Below are 19322 nucleotides of genomic sequence, written 5' to 3'. Positions count from 1 at the left end.
TGCCAGTATTCTTTTGTAATATGGCAATTATCCGTCTTTTTTCTTAGTTTAAAAATATTTTAAAAATACGTTTCAACCATATTTCTTCATTTGTTTGCTCTGTTAGGGTCATTTCAAAAGGGGAAATATCAACTTTCCCAAATTTTTCTCAATATTTTTACATGGGCATACAATTATAGGCCAGGTCCACAAAAAAACCCACTAGGTGGCAACCCTTAGTGTAACATTACTTCCAATCAGTTTATGTGTGAGATTTCAGGACAGTTCAGTGATACTGAGGGCCCCATTACAATGGCAGGCAGACTTTGACCACCCGCCACCGTAAGGGTAAACAGGACCGACCGCCAGAGGTGCGGTGGTTCCGCCAGGCCCATTAGGATGAGGATGCAACTGCCACCCTGGCGGTCACATCCCGCATATTTAACATTGTGGCGCGAGGTGCTATAAGCAGCACCTGCCGCAATGTGAAATGTGCATTGGCATGCACAACGTGACAGGCACTGCGCGGTGCCTGCCACCTTGTGTATACCAAAGAAGGGAGGTACCCCCAAAGTGCAGCCCCCCACACCTCTGGGGGCTCATAACAGATCCCCAAAGCATTTTCTGCAGGCCTTTCCATGGCGGCATAGCCGTCATGGAAAGCCTTTCAGAATACACATGATAATATGGATGGCATTGCCTGCAAGGCACTGCCACCATATTGTCTGACTTTTCCACCCAGCCGGCAATCCAACGGGTGGACGGTCTCTCCATCTGCCACGGTGCCCCTCACCATACTAATATGTCGGGGTGACACAGGGGCATTTGGCAGGCGGATCGCCACCGCCGGCCCGGTGGTGGCAATCCGCCCATGATCATAATAGGCCACTTAGTGTGAAAGGAACAAGATGAGATTATGGTAAATATTGGCAGCCCAAATCCATTGTTATTGTGATCATTGTTTTTAAATACAGGACTAAGCATTTAGTTCAAACTGCAGTATAAGGGTCCATGAAAATTAGGCTTGAAGTCCGTAATCCTGCTGGATGCTGGGGTCCTCCGAGGAGAACATGTGGTTGCTTGGCTTTAGTAGTTCATGATGGTTTCCACTTATCAGAAGTTGCTCTCATGACAGAAAAGGTTGGATATCGCTGTTTTAGACAATTGAAGGGAAGGAGCACTTCAATCCTTGGGGCTTGAGTATACTCAATGGTGGATGAATGTTAATTATCTCAGATTCAATTAATCTAAATTTAAAATTTGTTGGGACAATGATGAAATTACCTACGAGGTCACAGCTTTTTAATCTTCATCAATGGACAGAAAACCTAACCCTACTACCAAGGTCTGGAACTTAGGAATTCATGTTGACTCTGATCTCTACATCTTTCTGTTCATATCACATCTGTCCTAAGATTGTGTTTTGTTCTGTCTTGTCTTTGTTTAATAGAATTTTGAATATCACGGTAGTCAATGCATTGTGCACTCCTGTCTATTAGCCAAATCTATGGGTGGGCTCAGCTGCAGCCCGTGCAGGTAAGAGCAGTGTGTCGGAGTGAAGGGAGGTCAACAGACGAGCACAGAAAATAAAATACCCCCACCAGCCTTCCCCAACATTCTTACATGCACGGCCGCAGCTGGGCGGGCTTTAACATGTACAAAATGTCTCACCCTGAGTGTTTGCAGCTTGAGGAGATTTGAGAAAATCCAATTGCTCCACTGGCTTTTTGTTCCAAAATGATCACATTTAAGCGGTGATTTAATGCCCTCCATGTTTCAGAGGAACTTCTTTCTCTACCTATCACATTTTTTTTTACACAAAGGCTAAGCAGTTCCTTTGGTACAGGCTTCTTAAAGTATATGTTTAACTTATCGATTGCACCCCCAGGGTAAAACAGCATTTTTGTATTTTGTGCCCTCGGTGGTAGGGATTGGCCCATTAAAACATGGGCTAACCCCCCCCCAAAAAATATTATTGGTGATCGAGTGGATTTCTGATTGTGGATCACGGCATGGCTAAGATCCATCATCAGGAATCAGTTTTAAGGAAGTCTAGTTTGAAAGGCCTAGAAACCAGGAGTTAGCCAAATATCTCCTTGATCTCAAACTCTTGGACCCTTCACAGAATGGGTTTAGGAAGAATCATAGCACAGAATTGAAGATTATTGATTCTGCAGACTTTATCCACAGGCAAGTAAATGAGGGTGATGCGGATATCCTGGTTTTGCTAGATCTGTAAGCAGCTTTTGACACCATATCTCCGTCTTTGTTGGTGCAGCAGACCGGCTAAATGACACAGCCCTAAAGTTATTGGAGTCCTTCCTATGTGATAAAATTATCACAGTCATTTGCGGGGACTTCAGAGCTGCACTTTTTCAGCTTCCTTGTTTTCCCCCCCAAGAATCATCCCTGAGCCAAACCTTATTTAACTTGTATGTGGCACCTCAGGCGAAAGTTCCATGGGTTTCCAGTTGACGTCCTATGCAGAGAGCACCCAGATCATTGTTCCCATCACTGAAGACTGGGAAGAGATAGCGGACAAGTTTAGGTCTTATATACATGAGATCAGCAGGTGGATAAGGGAGAACTCTCTCAAAATGGGGAATAAAGTGAGATTGTGGGGTTTCGATTTGACAGCTCCATCTGGACTCACTGCTGGTGGACCTGTGGTATGTTACCTGGTTCAGCTGTGGCAGCCAAAATGCTGAGGATGTCTATTGATAACACCTTAAGTTTGGATACACAGGTTAATAGAACAGTGAGTTCTTGCTTCTAGATGATTGGTGTTTTGAAGAAAATCCAGCCTCTTGTCCTAAAAGAGCTCAGGGTGTCAGTGGCCATTGCACTGATCACCAACCGCTTAGACTACTGTAATGTATCTTAACATTAATCATCCTTTGTTAAATAAGCTTCAGAATGCGGCCACACACTTGGAGTACCTAAACGCCCCTCGCTTAGAGAAGGATTAACAGCCTTATTCATCAACGGGCCGTTTTGCGAGCCCCTAATAGCGATTCATAGCGAATCGCTATTAAGGACTCGCAAAACGGTATTCATGTAGGAATTGCTAAATAAATAGCGATTCCTACACATTCCTTATTTGCGAGTAGCAAATTGCTAATCGCAAATAAGGAATAACTCCCCATTCATTCCTATGGGCCAAAAGGCCCATAGGAATGAATGGGGAGTATTCCTTATTTGCGATTAGCAATTAGCTAATCGCAAATAAGATAGCGATTTAAAGGGTGCCAGGGGTGTACAAAGGACACCCTGTAGCACCCCTTAAATGCAAATTGAAACAGGTGTTGCGCACACACATGTCCAAAGGACATGTGTGTGTGCAACATGCAACTTGCAACATGCAACTTAGAAAAATGCTTTTAAAAGCATTTTTCTAAGTTTTTGCTATTTACCGAGAGGTCTGACCTCTCGGTAAATAGCGGCCCAAAATTGCATTTTCGCAATTTTAAAATGCTTCATGAATTGCATTTAAGGAATCTCAAATAGAGATTCCTTAAATTCAATTATTCGCAAATGTGCGAATTCTTAAATAGAGAATTTTGCATTTGGGATGATGAATCCCAAATGCAAAAATTGCACTTGCAAAAGGCAAGATTCTGAGAATCTTGCCCTTTGCGAGTGCAATTTAGCTTGATGAATCAGGCGGTAAGATTTCTAAACTGGCAGCCAGTTAAGAAGTGGGCATCTTTTAAGGCATTCAGCTTGACGCATAACACCCTCCACTGACAGGGATCAAGCTATCTTAGTGCAGCATTGAAGTGGTATGTTACCAGGACAACTTTGAGATCAGCAGGATGCTATAGGGTGCTAGGAGGGGGAAGTGTGCTTTTAGAGTGGTGGCTGCAGGTTATGGAATTCCCTTCCTGAACATATCCAGAGCCTACGTTTGCAACTGTTGCATCAGAAACAAGTTAAATGCAGCTTTTTGTGGGTTAGGCTTCAGCAAGGCTTGCATGATAGAGGGTTTTTGCTCCAGGTTGTCTCTGTCTCACTCTATTCTGTTTCATTATTAGCACTTTTGTGCCTTTTGGTCTAATACGCTTTAGAAATTATTCCAATACAAATAAAGATATGAAGGGGAGGCTCTCCCCTTTCATATGAGGCCTCTGCGAAACCTGCGGAGGCCATTTTCGACATTTTACGCTCATTGGATTGAGAGATTGAACTCAGCTGCTTCTTCTGCAACTCCAGTGGGTAAAAAAGTGACGTTAGTGTGCCTCATGGAGCCCTGATGTCACAGATGGGTGGGCAGGGCTTGTAAGGATGCAAAAGCAATATCGCCTCTCCCCTAGCCATTTCAAAATAAAATGGACTCCTCTGGTGCGTGCACAAGATGATCCTTTTAAGCTCTCCATGGTGTTGTCTAATCGCCAACGGATGCACAGGAGAGACTGTGCTTGTGTCAGCCATAGGTCGACAGACCCAATTAACTGCTGTTTTTTACATAGTTGTCTGGTTGCCAGAGTACGGTATAAAAACAATATCCCTAAGTTAGTCAAACCTACTCATAACATTATATCCTGGAATGTAGCAGCCCTAGTAAACAGAGTCTCCCAAAATTCATGGCTCGATCTAGTTGCCAACTACAATATTTTCTGCTTCCAGGAAACCTGGACTCTAGATGAAATCCATCTACTTGGCTTTCAGACCTTTCACACACCTGCACAACCAACTACTCAGGGAAGAAACAAGGGAGGCTTGTGCACGTATGTCTCCACCACAGGTGGGCTTAAAGTACACAGGAACTTGTTCACCAATATATTATCAGATTTTAATACTTAAATGGGGCAATGCCAAGAATATGATCTTAATTAACTTTTACAATAACGTCCCTACACACATCCTGGAAAAGGTCACTAACAATTTGATGCATAGTATTACTATCATTAAGGACCAGACAGGAGAGGAGTTGCTATTGATATGGGTAGGTGACTTTAATTGTACTGTCTGTACTAACTCCTCGAAGGGCTTGTGCGGCCTAGGTGAGCACAAGGACGACAATCCGACCCACTTCATTCACTCCACATCAGGCGATATATTTAATAAATTGATATTCCATTTTAATCTATCCTATATTAATGAGCTATGCACCCCAAACGCTCACTTCCAGCCAACATTTCATGGGAGGGGGTGTAACTCGATAATAGATTTTACTCTTTTATCAAAAACCCATGCCTGGATAGTGACCTCTTAAGAAACATTGGATGCCATTTACGGAGATCACTACCCGATCTCCTTCTCAATAAAACTAGAGGGGCAAGCACAGGCCCGGGGGGATACATTTTCATATCAAGCAGAAATCAATTTAGGGTGCAGAAACGGCTATTCTATTAAATGGAATAAGGTGGATCCAGTGAGACTATTAACAAACTTAGTACTGAAATCCAAGGAAGAAATCTACACTTGTCTGTCTCTCACAGAAACCCCAGCAAGTTCTGGGCTCCTTCCTAAAAATTCAAATAGAAATAAAAAAGCTCCTGACTAGGGAATACCGCTCCGCATCAAACCGACCAAATGACTGGTTTGATAACAACTGCACAAAAGCACTTAAAGCTTTAAAAAAGGCACTGTGTACATCCCCGAGATCCCAGAATGAGATACGCCTAGCCAGAAAGCTATACTCCAGGGCAGTCAAAACCAGGAAACAATCCTTGAAATCTGAGGCATGGTCAGCCCTGATTAATGCCTCAAAAAACAGGGATATGACCGCCGCCTGGAAGGTTGCCAACGCCCCTCATTTGCAGAACAAGCAGACAGACACACTAGATATCGTCATTAATGGTGAAACCTGGGTAAAGCACTTCAAATGTCTCTATGACAAAGCAAATTCCCTCGTTTCTGTAGTTTCTATATTAGCAACAACACCAGAGGACTATGATATCCACATCGCGGATGTATTCCCTCTGGGCATCACCTTTACCTGCGAAGAGGTTACTGCTGCAATTAAACAAAGCCCCTCAGGTAAAGCCCCGGGCCCGGACGGGGTCCCAATAGATGTTTTTAAAACTAAAATTGATCTCTGGGCCCCCATGCTAGTCAATGTCCTGAATAGCGCAAACTCCCACGGCTTTATACCTACTTGGACCGAAGCAATAGTCGTTCCTATCTTCAAAAAAGGAGACAGGAACGACCCTATTTGCTATTGGCCAATTTCCCTCCTCGACACCTTAATGAAGGTAGCAGGCCGTATAATTTTAAATCGAATTCAAATTTGGGCGGAGGAGGGTGACATTATTTCCAGCTTCCAGTACGGATTCAGAACTGGCAAAGGCACAGTTGAACAGGGATTAAACCTGGCCCTGGTTATATCAAAGTATACTCAAGCCAAGAAGGGTAATCTCTACATCACTTTTGTTGACTTGAGTTCAGCCTTCGACTGCGTGGACCACAATCATTTGTGGTCTACACTCTCTGATATGGGCATAGATGAACAAATCCATTCATTCATCAAGGAATTATATAGGGATGCAGGAGCCAGGGTAAGGTATGGCACTCACGGAGAATGCTTGGACAAGTTCCCCATTAGGAGGGGCATGAGACAGGGATGCATATTAGCACCCCTACTATTCACCCTATATATAAATTCCATAGGCAATCACCTTAAAGAGTCGCAGTTTGATTACCCAGTGATCAACGGGCAGTTAGTGCCAATATGTCCCGAACCAAGGTAGGCCTACAGAGGGCAGTACTGAAGTTTTCAAACTATATGAAAGATAAGGGTCTAAGAATAAACATCATGAAAACTTTCACTATATCCTGTGGGAATGGTTCCAAGAAAGCACCCTGCTCAATATTCCTTGAGGGTAGGAGGATTGAGACCACCGACCAATTCTCTTACCTAGGAATAAATTTTGATAGGAGAGGCAACTGGCACACCGCCGTGAGAGCAAGAAACTTAGCGTTCTCGCGTGCTGTAGGAGCCCTGAACAACTTCGCGGCTAAAATAGGCGGTAGACCCGTGAAGGAACTGACCATAATTTATAAGGCTAAATGCATTTCTACGGCCATATATGGGGCAGGAATCTGGGGAATCGATAATGCATCATCGATTCAACTAACCGAGAACCAGCACCTCAGATACTTGCTTGGGGCCCCCAAATCTACAGCAACCTACCTCACACACATCGAACTGGGCCTATCGTACTTTTAAGACGCCATAAAAATTGCGCCCATACTATTATGGCATAAGGTGTGGGTCACGCAGGAGACCTCCTTAAACCGCAATTTAATCTCCGACTGTTTGACCCTCAACGGTGTCAGCAACATTAAATGGCTGGCATATGTTAAAAACTTGATGTCTGAGATCGGCCACCCAGAGTACTTTACGAGACCAACCAGTATGGAGGTGGCCGCAAGAAAGTTACTGAAAAAAACGGCTCTGGACTATTTAGCCAATAACAGATGGGACAAGGAAAAATCTAAAAACTCAGTCTTGGAATACCAGCTAATCACCGTTAATAAAGGGCCTCAACTGTACCTTACAAGCGATTTTAACTGTTACTCTAGAATGTTACTGACCCGTTTTAGGTATGGTACTTTCTTTCGCTTAATTACGTTTCCAGTCTGTAATATTTGGTCAAGGAAGACACTTACCTGCCCAGGCGATGAAAACCTCCGCCCAATCAAACATTCATTGCATTCTTTTTTGTAAATTTTATTCAGCTCCCAGGGCGGCCTTCCTGAAACCAATCCTGAGGGCATGGGGCCATCGCACTTGTAGAACTGCCTTCATTAGGTTGCAACAGCTAGAAAATGCTATTGTCGTACAAGCTGTATCGAATTTTTTAAAACTATTAATTAAGTTCAGGAATTCAATGTAATGAACTTTGTAAATTATCAGCATTTTTGACTTTTTTAAAAATTCTTGCTATTACTAGATTTTAACGTTGGTGCATGTACTAACCCTCTTCTTTTTCCTCTCTGTATCTTACGTGATATGAACTTTTTAAATGTATGCTTTTATGACTTCAAACATGAATTTCGAATAAAGCTTTTTGAATTTGAATTTTAAATAGTTGTATAGTTCATTTGCAAGCTATTGCAATGCATTGCTAGAATATCCGCTTCGCCGCAGCTCACATTCCGCTGCGATGCGGCGGAATCTGACGCGTACGCAGATCGGCCTCCCCTGGCCATCCGACGCAGACACCCACCGTGACGTTGGATGGCCAGGGTCCGTCCGACGCATGGAAACGGTTAAACTGACATTCTATAGCCTTTCATTTCACACTCCCTTATCAGACAGTTCACTTTACAAAAACTTTGCAGTAAGAGAAAGAAAAATGTACACCAATCTCCAGGAGTGAATAAGCAACAATTTTTAAGAAGACATAAGCTGGCATTTGCCCTCTGTCCTTGAAGGCACAGCAAATGGGACAAAATTAAAACAAGACTTAATCTTTATTGCCTACCTACTTGGAAGTAAAGTTGAGGGGAGTGCAGTTTCTTCAGGCCCTTCTTATGGATCAGAGATGCCAAATAGGCTCAGTCTACCTGGAATTTTTTTTGCAAGTCCAACAGTCATTTTTTGATATTTGTTTGTGTTTACACCGAGGTTCTAGAGGGGTAGGCCAAACCAGGAACGTACTAAGCCCTTATACTTTAAAAAACTCACAAAGAAGTACATCTGGTATATTTGACGAAGGAAGACAAGAATATCAGAATGTTAAAATGTGATGGGACTGGGGACAAGATCCTTTCAGGATAACAACGTTCACTAACCTGAGGGTGATATGCTTCATCATTTGGGTCCCTCCTCATGCCCGGACTGCAAGGTCTATGGAGTGTGCTACAATAAGCAAGTTATTTCCTCTATCTCTCAAAGTGACCTTCTGCATATATTCCTTTCAGTGATGCAGCTTTTATATAAGTTAAAAACCAATAGGTTAATAATGATCTTAGCACCTTATAATATTTTCGATTGTCTATTTAAGATCATCCTAATATCTATTGGTCCACCTTGAAGCCTTCAACCTCTTAGACTTGCTCAGATGGACTTCACGGGTAAGATGACAACAGAAACACTTCTGGCCTCAGCCACTAACCTTGCACTCCAGACACTCTGCTAGACATATTCTTTTGGACCTTTACGTTGCCTTTAACTCAGTGGATAAGCAGATGGGCATGGATCACTGCTGTCTTCACTCCGTTCCATTTAATCTGGGAGAAAACAACCCTTATCCATTCTTCTTTTTCAATCTAAGACCTCAACACTCCTTTGTATGGTGTCTCTTTGATCTTCCCTATCTCCACTTTTGTTCAGTGTCTATGTGTGACCTTTATCTGCCATTATTAGACCCTTTAGCCTAGAATCTGTCTCCTAATACTGGCAACATTTGGGAGAGAGTACCCCCTGCCATTCATTATAAGGATATTGCAAGTCACCTAGGAGTTCTGTGACCCTATATAGGAATGAGGCTGAAGGGCAAGTTCTTTTTATAAAGTCATGGAACTCCAAGATGACTTTCAATATCCTTATAACATATGTCAGGAAGCATGTTATTCCTTTAATGACATTGCCACACCCTGAAATGCGTCACACCCTGAAATGCATGTGCTGGAATCTTTCCCGCCTTAATCACTCTAGTAGGTGATAGCTAGGGGGGAGGAGATAAAAATGTATAACCCACAATAACTGCCTAACCTAGACCCATCTGACATATAAGGACAGTCCAGCACTGATTCATCTTGGCTGTAAGACTCTTAACTCACAGTCTGTTTCTATAATTGGTGTTTCAATAATGTCAACCAGGAATGTCAAGATTAAGGTACTTCAAACTGCAGCTGATCCAAAGGGTAGGGGGGCAATTGTTCAGTTTATACTGCATGGTTAAAAGTATGGTTTCTGTTCAGTGTATTGTGGTAAATAAATAAATAATACCTCTATTTTTGACTAGATATACAATAACAGATAGCTCAATAAATAAGAGTCAAGATTCGAGGTAGTAGGAGTTTGCAGGTTTAATACAGCATAAAGGACAGGAACAGGACAACCTGCACGGGAATAGGATGGCAGCGCTGCACGGGGCAGGGACAAAGGAATGGAATGGCTACTTTTAATAACAGTGCACAAGTATATATACTTAAACAAAATACATGGTATTCAATACAATAGGCGTAACAGTAGGCAGGGCCTATAGCAGTCGCGAGAGATAAGGCAGAAAGTAGGTGTAACAAGAGGCGTGAACAGGGCGTATACATAGACATGTGATGTAAACGTAACGGAATATGTCACAAATGGGGCGGAAACATGGAGGGGGCTACCGAAGGAGCCGGGACCTCTAACCTAGTGGTGCGCGCAAGCTGGCAATGACGTGTTACTAGGGAGAAGCTGGGGGCTATGACTTCTGAGCTAGAAGGAGAGACGAAAGTCTGGAGAGTCAGAGCGACATGTACCTAAACACTATCTAGTATCTGATGTTTAGAGAACATGTTGATAGAATCCAAAAGTTATCAGGGCAAAGGCTAACAGACACTAAGACTGGTGCATGCATTATTCTACATGTAGTGTGTGTTGAGGAATATTAAATGACCATAAATACAGTATTTCTCTTACATGGAGACGTAAAGGCTAGACCATGACGGAAACTATTGATGCGATTCAGTAGCTTAGGAATGCAGAGAAGGAGAGCTGGACTGATAACTAGGATCATAACATACTCTTGGCAGACTGGCAGGCAGAGCCAGGCCGAGCCGGGCACTGTGAGGCAGGAAGTAAGTGAAGGGTCAGGGATACAGGTGGGGGCTGTATCGCTCCTCGGAGAGGGTTCAGGAGACAGGAGCTGAATCTGAGTCCGGGCCCTTTTGAGGCCTAGAAACGGGGACTTTCAATGAAATAACGTGCACACTGAGAAACGTGGCAATGTAGCTTTACATAGGCCTAATACTCGTAGCTTTCACGAGGACTGGAAACTGGCATACTAGAGTTGGACACAACTGTAATTGCGTCTTTAATCGATCATGGGGAATACATATGCATATTAATCATGCACATATAACATAAGATGGGGAACACGTAGGGACACAGAACATGGCAAAATTTACTTTTCCACATTCCCTCCTTGTCACTACGTTTCCATCAGGAAACATCAATATTCATGATACCATCTATCATTTCATACAGTATCATTTGCTCGTCTCGGAATTTCTTGGAACGGGATCTAGGACGGGACTTGGGACTAGGAATACAAGAGGTAGCACAAATGCCGCAAATCGCAGGGCCACATTGTATACAGAGGCAGCAACTGAATATGATCGCTACTGCAATACCTAGAAAGGACAATACTTTCCATCCCCAGGCAGAAATTATACTCCAAAACCAACCGGACCATGTCCAGGTGCCTGGATTCTGGTGTAACTGATGGGCAATTTTATGAAGTCTGGTTATAGCTGAATAAACAGACGGCGCGTTATTAGGAATGAAAATGCAGCAACTAGATCCGATGACTCTACATGCTCCTCCTCTATCGGCCAGTATGACGTCAAGAACGAGACGATTTTGGAGCACGACAAATCTCATAGCAGATTGCTCTTCGGTTAAGTTACCTAGGGCAGAGGCAGTCTCATTCACTACTGCTTCAAGAGTTCTTGTTAACCTACGGATTAACTTACTATTCTGGATAGGTCCTATAAAGAAAAAGAATCCTCTATTGAAATCTGTATACTGTTCTAGAGCAGTTTCAGTTTGATCGACAATCGGGGACTCGATCTCCCTTCTATGTCTAATGTGTACTAGATGTGTGTTTCTATGATAATCAGATGGGGCTAGGAAAACTGGTGGCAGTAGGAAGGCAATGTAACAGGTTCCATCCCAATCGAGGGGCAGACGAACATATGCGGTCTGACCACAAACAAAATAAGAATGACGTGAAGCTTTGAAAATAGATTTCCCACTGTCACTATACTTAACAATAGTAGTACAATCACTATGTCCTACATGTACGGAACCATTATTTCGGACACATAATTCGCCTTTGACTGGTAGTACTGAAATAGCAGGCAAGTCTGGAGTAGGATCAGACTGAACATTCAGGACCATAAAATTCGAAGAATAATTACCCAAATTATAAACTTCATTTTCTAGATCTAACCCTGTTCTGTGGGGAAGACCTTGCTTGTCTGGAAAACATGTACTGTTCAGAAGGGACGTATCATTTGAAGATGACGTTAACATGGACCAGGCTCCACATGAACCATTATGTGAAAACGGATAAGGAAAGAGTGGCAGAACTCCCTTCGGTGTCTGGAAAGGGGGGAGTCGACCACACACCCAACAATTAGTGGCATTGCTGGTCTGGTGTGAATAATGCAACATACGGATAAATGTGTTATTGCGCATAGCAAGACGATAGGATAGTTCGTGAGGAGGCAGATCACTAAATGTGTGCTCTACTGTAGCATTAGAAAACATATTTACATGAGAAATTGGAAAACATAAATGAAATGCATAACTCGTGCAGGTAACCATTAAGCTTAAAAACAATATAAAACTTAGAAAAACGATACATCGGATAGAGTTTTGACTAACTCTCTCACTATGGGGGTCTATCTCATACATGTCAGATACCTGTCTAACCGTTTCACCTAGGGGAGGACTTAGACAATTAAACTGGCTGACTTATTTTACTAGACCGTAGCTTACTTTTATACTCCTGCTGCGGAGTTTTCTCTAACAGGGAGGGCTTGATATCAATGTCATTTGCAGGACAGTCCTTAAGAATAGTATTTTGGCAGTCTTTAAAATCTTGACAATCCTTGGAAATGTTCTTGGAAACAGTTTTTAGTCCGTGAAATTTCTTGACGTGTGACAGGTGCACCCACCCCTTCCTGCCTTCCAACTTGACGGCAGTACGGGTGGTTAGAAGGACTAACTTCGGCTCCTTCCAGCGAGGCTCCAGCGGACTTGAATGATCAAAATTGCGGACGAGGACCAGGGTGCCGGGAAGGATCTCGTGTGGCTTGACTTCAGTATTGTCGGGAAATGCAGCGGCAACCTGTGAACGACAAGAGTGTAGGGCAGACATCAAGGAAGCTAGGTAATCTGTCAGCATATTACTGGAAACATCGGTAATACTTCGGGGTCTAGGTGTACCCCACATATTCGGGGGGCGGCCGAATACGACCTCATAAGGGGACAGACCTGATCTGGAGTGTGCGACCATGCGCATATAAAACAAAGCGACTGGCAGAGCAACTAACCAGTCTACACCTTTTTCTTGACAGATTTTGGCAATGCGGATTTTCAAGGTTTGATTATGTCTCTCTACGAGACCGGCTGCTTCTGGATGGCGTACACAATGGAACTTCCACTGGTACCCTAACAAAAGGGAAACGTGCTTCATTAGTTCAGATGAGAATGGCTGGCCGTTATCAGAATACACGACCCTAGGGAGTCCATAGCGGGGGAGGAATTCACGAACCAACTGCTTGGCAGTGGTCGCGGCTGTGTAATCTGGGACTGGATATGCTTCTGTCCACCTGGACAAAGCGCATACAACTACAAGGACATACTTAAAACCTCGACATCGCTCCATCTGAATGTAATCCATTTGGAGGACCTCAAAAGGGTGGTCAGGGGGCTGGAATCCACCTTGTTCCACCGGGACACTTTTACCTGGATTGAATTGACAACATATCATACAGGTACGGACTTTCTGCTTGGCTGCAGCTCGTAAATGCTTGTTAAACCAAATGTTCTGGATACTGTCTAACATGGCTTTTTCTCCTAAGTGTGCTGGACTATGTGCGGTATTGATAATGACTTGAACCATTGAGTCGGGGAGAAACCATGTGGCTTTTCCCTTCGTCACCCATCCCTGATCTGTCTGGACCCCTCCTTGTTCGGACCATTTCTTGATTTCCTCGGGAGTAGCATGTAACTGGATATCTATGACATCTTGAGTAGGGTCCTTAACTGTCATACAAGTAGTCTGTTCGAGAGTGGATGTCGGTGTCTTGTTAACTGGTATGTCTGGAGTCTGTGCTGTAAGCTTGGCTGTTCGATCTGCTAGATCATTACCTTGGGAAATAATGTCAGTAACTTTCGTATGTGCCTTGCACTTCATGATAGCGATAGATGTCGGTAAATGTATTGCATCTAACAGAGCTTGAATAAGGAACCCATGCTGAATCTTGGTTCCATGAGAAGTCATGAAACCTCTCTCCTGCCAGAGCACTCCGAAGTCGTGTACAACTCCGAATGCGTAGCGTGAATCTGTGTAAATATTAACTTTCAGGTTCTTGGCGTGTATGCAGGCTTGAGTCAGAGCAACTAGCTCTGCTGCTTGAGCAGACAGGGTGTCAATACGGTGTGTTTCAATAACTTCAGTGTCAGTAGTCACTGCATACGCGGCTACTAGTTCTCCTGTACTCGTTCTCATACATGAACCATCCACATAAAGTGTCAGGTCGGGGTCTGGTAATGGAATATCTGTCAGGTCTTGTCTCGGCTTAGTCATAGTGTTAACTACTTCCACACAGTCATGTGTGGCAGGATTTGAAGTAACTGACGGTAACAGTGTAGCAGGATTTAGAACGTTGCAGCGTCTGATTTCTATGTGTGGCTGGAATAGTGTCAATTCATAACCTGTCAAACGTGCAATTGTCAAGTGCTGAGTCTGTGTTCGGTTTAAAAGAACTTCCACGGAGTGTGGAACTTGTACTGTCAGGGAATGTCCTAATACTATGGAATCACTTTGTCTAATAGCTAGTGCTGTGGCTGCAACTGACTTGAGGCACGCAGGCAGCGCCTGGGCTACTGGATCTAATGTGCTCGAAAAATAAGCACAGGGCTTGTATTGTCCGGCTTGATCTTGTGTGAGAACAGATAATGCTGTACCATCGCGTTCTGTGACAAAAAGTGTAAAAGGCTTACTGTAGTTCGGTGTAGCTAGAACAGGAGCTTGGCATAAAGCTTTCTTTAACTCATTGAAACTAAGTGTATGTTCAGATGTCCAAGGGAGGACAGTCGATACGGCTGCCTCCTGTGTCGTTAACTGTATCAGTGGCTTGGCTAGAAATGCATACTGAGGAATCCATTGTCTGCAATAAGAAGTAAGGCCGATAAAAGCACGTACCTCCTTCTGTGTCTTGGGCTGAGGGAGACTCGCTATTAACTGGATACGGTCAGGTGTCAACTGCCTACCCCACTTGGACAGTAAGTGGCCTAAGTAGATCACTTGCTGGACACAGAATTGAAGCTTTGAAGGGGACACCTTGTGCCCCATCTCGGCTAGGAAGTACAGAACTGTGAGTGACGCTCGCTCGCAAGCACGTTCAGAACGGGCAGTGATCAGTAGATCATCGACATATTGGAGCAGGGCAGTGTCAGTTAGCATGTGAATATTGTCTAGTTGTCTCTTGAGTGCTTGACTGTAAATACTAGGACTTTCTGTGAAACCTTGAGGAGCTCGTGTGAATTTATAGCTCCTTCCATTTAAACAGAATCCGAAAAGGTACTGGCTGTCTGGATGAATGGGGACACTGAAAAATGCATTCTTGAGGTCGATTACTGTAAAAAATATTGCCTCAGAATCAATGGCTGTCAATAGAGATGAGATATCTGGAACAACTGGGTACTGGGGAATGATACATTTATTGAGTTCTCGAAGGTCAATCACTAATCGATATACTGGGGGTGCATTTGGATCAGTACGTTTCATGACTGGAATGATAGGAGAATTACATACATTGGAGTCAGTTTCTACAACTACTCCTTGAGCCATAAGCTCGTCAATAATTTTGGATAAGGCTGCTACAGCCTCAGGTGGCAATCTGTACTGTCTGATTCGTGGTAACACTACACCTTGCTTGAGAGTCACACGATGGGGTGTGATTTGCATGAAACCAACATCAGTTGGACCTTGCGCCCATAGATGCTGCGGGACATTAGACAATCGCGGATCAAAATCTCGTAAAACATAGTGACCCTTGAAGTCACGTAAAAACAAACGTATTCCCTCTGGGGAACAACAAATAACTGCACCTAATTCTTTCAGTGTCTTAATGCCTAACAAATTTTCTGAGAGCAGCAAATCAAAAGGGAGAGAGAGGACTAGGTAAGCCAGTCCGGGTCCCCTGGTTATATGTAGAGATATCAATATAGGACTAGCTATGTTGTGTTAGTGAAAACTCAGAAGGTATATCTGTGGGCAAACCCTTAGGTTTGGTCATGAAGCCCTCACACACCAACCTGGTTGGTGTCATGCTTCATCATCGGGCCCACCACAGTGACACCGAATGTGTCCCGGGTGTGCTGCGACTCCAGATTACTGAGGAGCTGGTATTCTTACTGAGTGTGCAGTGCTGGTGAGAATGAAGGTGAAAGGTTTAAAAGCTATACAGGTGGTCCCAGTTCCCGAGGGTAAAAGGTAAATTTAATACCTGGGCCCCTGTTAGCAAGATAAAAAGGCTGTGGACGATGTGGAGTGTATTAGGAGCTCCTACGTCCTTGTGGTCTACATGTTTCAGCCAGGCCTTTTGATTAAAACTGGCTTTCCTCAGGACCAAAATGAGTATGTGTGAGTGATAATAAACTATATTAAGTGAAAATGTGTGGTAAAAAAAGTGTTGCACTCGCTAAGGTGCTGTACGTGTAAGAGGGGGATTCCCTCTGCTTTACTGTACATAGAACACAAAGACAATACAGACATACAAAGAGAATCAATGAGAATGGTATTAACCAAAACACAACATATGGCCGACTTCTGGTGTGCGTGAGCGACCTAGAACGGCAGATAACTTTGCCATGAGTGTGCCATGGCTAAGGTGAACTATGGCGGTAAAATATTAAACGCAGTGGCAGTGGTGGGCTACACAGCGAAACAAGCATAGCGTGAGGTACAGGTAAGTATGGTACATAATTCCTCACACTTGCTACTTGCTGTTAAAGCCTCATGGGTCACTTGGCAGGGAGGGAAAGAAGACCCTAAACGTTTGTAGAAGATTACAGTTAGGATGGTACCTGTGGAGAGAAATTGCTGCTTACCCAGAGCGTTGTGTAGAGATCACGTTTACTCACGGTATTTCCGATCAGCGTGTTCCTGCGACCTATCGTCCTGCTCCAGTGTCCCGAGTGAACTTTGCATGGATCAGGTATGGGCTTAAATAGCCGGTTCGATTGGTATCACCTGGAGAGGGGAGAGGGTGCGGTCGCGTTTCCTTTTAGAGCGCGTGCGCTGGTAGCTAGCGGCATTCACGCTGCGCATGCGCGAAGTGAGGTTCCAGCGCATGCGCGGTAGAGGCGTGCGCGAGCACTATGTATTCGCGCATGCGCCACGGTACCAGGACTAGGTTAGCATTGGTATTGACATGTGCGCGCAAGTGCGTGCGCAACTGGGGGGTAAACAAAGGAAAAAGAAAATGTAAAAAGGCCCGTGTGGGTCCAATGAGGTTTAAAAAGCAACAATAGCGGTTGGGAGGCATATGGGCAAATAAGGCAAATACAGAGTAGGGACAGACCACGAGTCTGAGCGCAGACAGGGATACAGACCAATTACTTATTTAGGAGTGTTCATCTCGCTAGAGCATTCCACGGGATGGAGTCATTGAGCCCCTCTGTATGGGTAGAAAGGCGATAAATCCAGCGTTGCTCTTTGGAGAGCAGAGTTTTCTCATCACAACACGAAGGTGCGAATTGTTCGATGACTGTCCAGGTGAAATCATTCGGGTGTGATTTTGCACGATGAAGTGCTGGGTCAGCTTGCTGATGTTTTTGCCACAGCGCATTGTGCTCCTGTGCTCAGTCATCCTGGTTCTGACTTTCCTGGTAGTCATGCCTATGTATCTCAAACCACAGCGACAGGTGATTAGGTATACTAGGTTAGATGAATTACAATTCGTAAATTGTCGTTGTGTCCAGGTTTTACCATTTTCCAACGACAATGTTTTGGAAGGGGTAGTCAGGTGGCAGACGCTGCAATTGTAACACGGTTGATGGCCTGTTAGTTCTGGTAGACCCCAAGTGTTTAAAATTGTCTGGCCGGTTTGTTGTGTCTTCCTGGGTCTCGTGGATACCAGCTGGTCCTTCAGATTTTGTGCTCTTTTGTATGCAAAACGGGGGAGGTCCCAGTTCCTCGTGCCTGAATTGATGATCTTCCAATTTTTGCGAATTATGCTGGAGACCTGGTTTGAGGCGGTGTTATAGGTGGTGACACATGTCATGATGGGTGTTTCTGGTGGTCTGACCACGGTTTCAAGAAGGGCCTCCCTGTTCTGGTTGCGTGCTCGTTTACAGGATTTTGTGATGATTCTGGATGGGTAGCCACGGTCTTCCAACTTGTGGACCAAGGCTTTGGACTGGTGTTTGAAGTCATGGAGGTTGCTGCAGTTCCGGCGTATGCGCAGGAACTGTCCAAATGGCAGATTCTCCCTCAGGGGTCTGGGGTGGAAACTGTCAAAGCGCAACAAAGAGTTCCTGGAAGTCGGTTTGTAATGAGTGGTTGTTGTTAGACCCCCCTGATCAGCTTTTATGTTGAGGTCTAGGAACGCTAGTTCAGTTGGGCTGCTAGTGCAGGTGAACTTGAGAAAAGGATCGAGGCTATTGATCCAGGTGAGGAAATCTTTCAGTGTCTCCTCGTTGCCCTCCCAGACAATGAGAATATCGTCAATATATCGACGCCAAATTGTTATATTTGCTGAGTAGGGGTTCGTGGGGGCTTCGATGTTTGTCTGTTCAAAGTGGTGGACATATAGCCCCGCCACGCTCGGCGCAAAGACACTGCCCATCGAGGTACCATTAGTTTGTAGGTAGAATGTGTCCTCGTATTTGAAATAGTTCTCTTTTAATGCCAAAGTGGCGCAATCCAAGATGAAGTGACGGGGTGTGTGATGTTGCCAGTCAATCTCCATCAAGACATCATGGAGTACCTTCAGTGTGGCATCCTGAGGGAGGCTCGTATATAGGCTCTCCACGTCTAATCCCACCAAGAGGTGTTTATCTCTATCGAAACTGACATCTTTGATGATGTTAAGGAGGTGCTTCGTGTCTTGGACGTAGGATCGAGTTTTCTGAACTAACGGGTTTAGGTAGTGATCACAGAACCGTGATAGCGGTTCTAGGAGGGATTTTATTCCTGACACTATGGGTCTGCCCGGTGGTGGGGTGAGCCCTTTGTGCACCTTGGGCATGATGTAAAAGTAGGGTACTTTTGCATCACGTGTGTTGAGATATTCAGCTTCTTGCTTTGAGATGTATTCTGCGTCAGAAGCCTCTTGCACTAGTTCTGTGATCTTTTTCTGCAGATCTTTGGATGGGTCTCTCTGTAATTTCCTGTAGTTACGAGTGTCGCTTAATAGTCTGCGGCATTCGGTGTCGTAGTCGATTT

Source organism: Lissotriton helveticus, chromosome 6 (genome assembly GCF_964261635.1).
Source record: "Lissotriton helveticus chromosome 6, aLisHel1.1, whole genome shotgun sequence".
Lineage (NCBI taxonomy): Eukaryota > Metazoa > Chordata > Amphibia > Caudata > Salamandridae > Lissotriton > Lissotriton helveticus.
Note: the sequence above shows the minus strand (reverse complement) of the source record.